This window comes from Chiloscyllium plagiosum, unplaced genomic scaffold (assembly GCF_037043375.1).
Source record: "Chiloscyllium plagiosum isolate Xiang-an unplaced genomic scaffold, Cpla_swu_hap1 HiC_scaffold_21, whole genome shotgun sequence".
Taxonomy (NCBI): Eukaryota; Metazoa; Chordata; class Chondrichthyes; order Orectolobiformes; family Hemiscylliidae; genus Chiloscyllium; species Chiloscyllium plagiosum.
This window is the reverse complement of record NW_028270159.1, coordinates 1-5000: the sequence shown is the minus strand read 5'-3', so window position 1 is coordinate 5000 and position 5000 is coordinate 1. Positions and strand designations below refer to the sequence as shown.

At 51.1% G+C, this 5000-nt stretch overlaps 1 protein-coding gene across 1 annotated transcript in view; it reads right to left on the bottom strand.

Moving 5' to 3' along the window:
- LOC148146077 (zona pellucida-like domain-containing protein 1) overlaps positions 1-4994 on the bottom strand; it is a 129657-nt gene extending 124663 nt beyond the window's left edge. The window contains exon 1 of the mRNA XM_087998672.1: positions 4895-4994. The gene's annotated coding sequence lies outside the window, so the exon portion shown is untranslated. The remainder of the gene's footprint in view (positions 1-4894) is intronic.
- Positions 4995-5000: the final 6 nt, after the last annotated feature.

The following is a 5000-nucleotide window of genomic DNA, read 5'->3' as shown; positions in this document are numbered from 1 at the left end:
ACAGTCAGAGGGAGAGAGAGAAACAGTCAGAGGGAGAGAGAGAGAGAGAAACAGTCAGAGGGAGAGAGAGAAACAGTCAGAGGGAGAGAGAGAGAGAGAAACAGTCAGAGGGAGAGAGAGAAACAGTCAGAGGGAGTGAGAGAGAGAGAGAGAAACCGTCAGTGGGAGAGAGAGAAACAGTCAGTGGGAGAGAGAGAAACAGTCAGAGGGAGAGAGAGAGAGAGAGGGGGAAACCGTCAGTGGGAGAGAGAGAAACAGTCAGAGGGAGAGAGAGAGAGAGAAACAGTCAGAGGGAGAGAGAGAAACAGTCAGAGGGAGAGAGAGAGAGGGGGGGGGGAAACCGTCAGTGGGAGAGAGAGAAACAGTCAGAGGGAGAGAGAGAGAGAGAAACAGAGGGAGAGAGAGAGAAACAGTCAGAGGGAGAGAGAGAAACAGTCAGAGGGAGAGAGAGAGAGAAACCGTCAGTGGGTGAGAGAGAGAGAGAAACAGTCAGAGGGACAGAGAGAGAAACAGTCAGAGGGAGAGAGAGAGAGAGAGAGAGAAACAGTCAGAGGGTGAGAGAGAGAGAGAAACAGTCAGAGGGAGAGAGAGAGAGAGAAACAGTCAGAGGGAGAGAGAGAGAAACAGTCAGAGGGAGAGAGAGGGAGAGTGAGAGAAACAGTCAGAGGGAGAGAAACAGTCAGAGGGAGAGAGAGAGAGAGAAACAGTCAGAGGGAGAGAGAGAGAGAGAGAGAGGGAAACCGTCAGTGGGAGGGAGAGAAACAGTCAGAGGGAGAGAGAGAGAGAGAAACAGTCAGAGGGAGAGAGAGAGAGAGAGATAGGGAAACCGTCAGTGGGAGAGAGAGAAACAGTCAGAGGGAGGGAGAGAGAGAGAAACAGTCAGAGGGAGAGAGAGAAACATTCAGAGGGAGAGGGAGAGAAACAGTCAGAGGGAGAGAGAGAGAAACAGTCAGAGGGAGAGAGAGAGAGAAAAACAGTCAGAGGGAGAGAGAGAGAAACAGTCAGAGGGAGAGAGAGAGAAACAGTCAGAGAGAGTGAGAGAGAGAGAAACAGTCAGAGGGAGGGAGGGAGAGAGAGAAACAGTCAGAGGCAGAGAGAGAGAGAAACAGTCAGATGGTGAGAGAGAGAAACAGTCAGAGGGAGAGAGAGAGAGAGAGAGAGAAACAGTCAGAGGGTGAGAGAGAGAGAGAAACAGTGAGAGGGAGAGAGAGAGAAACAGTCAGAGGGAGAGAGAGAGAGAGAGAAACAGTCAGAGGGAGAGAGAGACAGAGAGAGAAACAGTCAGAGGGGGAGAGAGAGAGAGAAACAGTCAGAGGGAGAGAGAGAGAGAGAAACAGTCAGAGTGTGAGAGAGAAACAGTCAGAGGGAGAGAGAGAGAAACAGTCAGAGGGAGAGAGAGAAACAGTCAGAGGGAGAGAGAGAGAGAGAAACAGTCAGAGGGAGAGAGAGAAACAGTCAGAGGGAGAGAGAGAGAAACAGTCAGAGGGAGGGAGAGAGAGAGAGAGAGAAACAGTCAGAGAGAGTGAGAGAGCGAGAAACAGTCAGAGGGGGAGAGAGAGAGAGAAACATTCAGAGGGAGAGAGAGAGAAACAGTCAGGGAGAGAGAGAGAGAAACAGTCAGAGGGAGAGAGAGAAACAGAGGCAGAGAGAGAAACAGTCAGAGGGAGAGAGAGAGAGAAACAGTCAGAGGGAGAGAGAGAGAAACAGTCAGAGGGAGAGAGAGAGAAACAGAGGGAGAGAGAGAGAAACAGTCAGAGGGAGAGAGAGAAACAGTCAGAGGGAGAGAGAGAATCAGTCAGAGGGAGAGAGAGAGAGAAACAGTCAGAGGGAGAGAGAGAGAAACAGTCAGAGGGAGAGAGAGAGAAACAGAGGGAGAGAGAGAGAAACTGTCAGAGGGAGAGAGAGAAACAGTCAGAGGGAGAGAGAGAATCAGTCAGAGGGAGAGAGAGAGAGAAACAGTCAGAGGGAGAGAGAGAGAAACAGTCAGAGGGAGAGAGAGAGAAACAGTCAGAGGGAGAGAGAGAGAAACAGAGGGAGAGAGAGAGAAACAGTCAGAGGGAGAGAGAGAAACAGTCAGAGGGAGAGAGAGAATCAGTCAGAGGGAGAGAGAGAGAGAAACAGTCAGAGGGTGAGAGAGAGAGAGAAACAGTCAGAGGGAGAGAGAGAGAAACAGTCAGAGGGAGAGAGAGAGAAACAGTCAGAGGGAGAGAGAGAGAGAGAAACAGAGGGAGAGAGAGAGAAACAGTCAGAGGGAGAGAGAGAAACAGTCAGAGGGAGAGAGAGAATCAGTCAGAGGGAGAGAGAGAGAGAAACAGTCAGAGGGTGTGTGTGAGAGAGAGAAACAGTCAGAGGGAGAGAAAGAGAAACAGTCAGAGGGTGAGAGAGAGAGAGAAACAGTCAGAGGGAGAGAGAGAGAGAGAAACAGTCAGAGGGTGAGAGAGAGAAACAGTCAGAGGGAGAGAGAGGGAGAGTGAGAGAAACAGTCAGAGGGAGAGAAACAGTCAGAGGGAGAGAGAGAGAGAGAAACAGTCAGAGGGAGAGAGAGAGAGAGAGAGGGAAACCGTCAGTGGGAGGGAGAGAAACAGTCAGAGGGTGAGAGAGAGAGAGATAGGGAAACCGTCAGTGGGAGAGAGAGAAACAGTCAGAGGGAGGGAGAGAGAGAGAAACAGTCAGAGGGAGAGAGAGAAACATTCAGAGGGAGAGAGAGAGAAACAGTCAGAGGGAGAGAGAGAGAAACAGTCAGAGGGAGAGAGAGAGAGAAAAACAGTCAGAGGGAGAGAGAGAGAAACAGTCAGAGGGAGAGAGAGAGAAACAGTCAGAGAGAGTGAGAGAGAGAGAAACAGTCAGAGGGAGGGAGGGAGAGAGAGAAACAGTCAGAGGCAGAGAGAGAGAGAAACAGTCAGAGGGTGAGAGAGAGAGAGAAACAGTCAGAGGGAGAGAGAGACAGAGAGAGAAACAGTCAGAGGGAGAGAGAGAGAGAGAGAGAGAAACAGTCAGAGGGAGAGAGAGAGAAACAGTCAGAGGGAGAGAGAGAGAGAAACAGTCAGAGGGAGAGAGAGAGCGAGAAACAGTCAGAGGGGGAGAGAGAGAGAGAGAGAGAGAAACCGTCAGTGGGAAAGAGAGAAACAGTCAGAGGGAGAGAGAGAGAGAGAGAGATAGGGAAACCGTCAGTGGGAGAGAGAGAAACAGTCAGAGGGAGAGAGAGAGAGAGAGAGAGAGGGAAACCGTCAGTGGGAGAGAGAGAAACAGTCAGAGGGAGAGAGAGAGAGAGAAACAGTCAGAGGGAGTGAGAGAGAGAGAGAGAGAGAAACCGTCAGTGGGAGAGAGGGAGAGAGAAACAGTCAGAGGGAGAGAGGGAGAGAGAAACAGTCAGAGGGAGAGAGAGAGAGAGAGAGAGGGGGAAACCGTCAGTGGGAGAGAGAGAAACAGTCAGAGGGAGAGAGAGAGAGAGAAACAGTCAGAGGGAGAGAGAGAAACAGTCAGAGGGAGTGAGTGAGAGAGAGAGAGAGAAACCGTCAGTGGGAGAGAGAGAAACAGTCAAAGGGAGAGAGAGAGAGAGAAACAGTCAGAGGGAGAGAGAGAAACAGTCAGAGGGAGAGAGAGAGAAACAGTCAGAGGGAGAGAGAGAGAGAAACAGTCAGAGAGAGTGAGAGAGAGAGAAACAGTCAGAGGGAGAGAGAGAGAGAAACAGTCAGAGGGAGAGAGAGAGAAACAGTCAGAGGGAGAGAGAGAGAGTGAAACAGTCAGAGAGAGTGAGAGAGAGAGAAACAGTCAGAGGGAGAGAGAGAGAAACAGTCAGAGGGAGAGAGAGAGAAACAGTCAGAGGGAGAGAGAGAGAGAGAAACAGTCAGAGGGAGAGAGAGAGAGAGAAACAGTCAGAGGGAGAGAGAGAGAAACAGTCAGAGGGAGAGAGAGAGAAACAGTCAGAGAGAGTGAGAGAGAGAGAAACAGTCAGAGGGAGAGAGAGAGAAACAGTCAGAGGGAGAGAGAGAGAGAGAAACAGTCAGAGAGAGTGAGAGAGAGAGAAACAGTCAGAGGGAGAGAGAGAGAGAAACAGTCAGAGGGAGAGAGAGAGAGAAACAGTCAGAGAGAGTGAGAGAGAGAGAAACAGTCAGAGGGAGAGAGAGAGAAACAGTCAGAGGGAGAGAGAGAGAAACAGTCAGAGGGAGAGAGAGAGAGAGAAACAGTCAGAGGGAGAGAGAGAGAAACAGTCAGAGGGAGAGAGAGAAACAGTCAGAGGGAGAGAGAGAGAGAGAGAGAAACAGTCAGAGGGAGAGAGAGAGAGAAACAGTCAGAGGGAGAGAGAGAGAGATACAGTCAGAGAGAGAGAGAGAGAAACAGTCAGAGAGAGAGAGAGAGAAACAGTCAGAGAGAGAGAGAGAGTAACAGTCAGAGGGAGAGAGAGAAACAGTCAGAGGGAGAGAGAGAGAGAAACAGTCAGAGGGAGAGAGAGAGAGAGTAACAGTCAGAGGGAGAGAGAGAAACAGTCAGAGGGAGAGAGAGAGAGAAACAGTCAGAGGGAGAGAGAGAGAGATACAGTCAGAGAGAGAGAGAGGAACAGTCAGAGGGAGAGAGAGAAACAGTCAGAGGGAGAGAGAGAGAGAGAAACAGTCAGAGGGAGAGAGAGGAACAGTCAGAGGGAGAGAGAGAAACAGTCAGAGGGAGAGAGAGAGAGAGAAACAGTCAGAGAGAGAGAGAGAAACAGTCAGAGGGAGAGAGAGAAACAGTCAGAGGGAGAGAGAGAGAGAAACAGTCAGAGGGAGAGAGAGAAACAGTCAGAGGGAGAGAGAGAGAGAGAAACAGTCAGAGGGAGAGAGAGAGAGAGAGAGAGAGAGGGCCGTGGAGGGTGCGATGGACGGTGCGACAGTGTCCCCCCAACCCGTTGCCCCCTTACCTGCAGCTCGGAGAGTGGGGTGTCCTGCACAGGTTTGCAGGGAGGACACAGAGACAGCCGAGGCAGACAGCAGGAGGAGGAGGGCGAGGGGGAGGGGGAGGGGGAT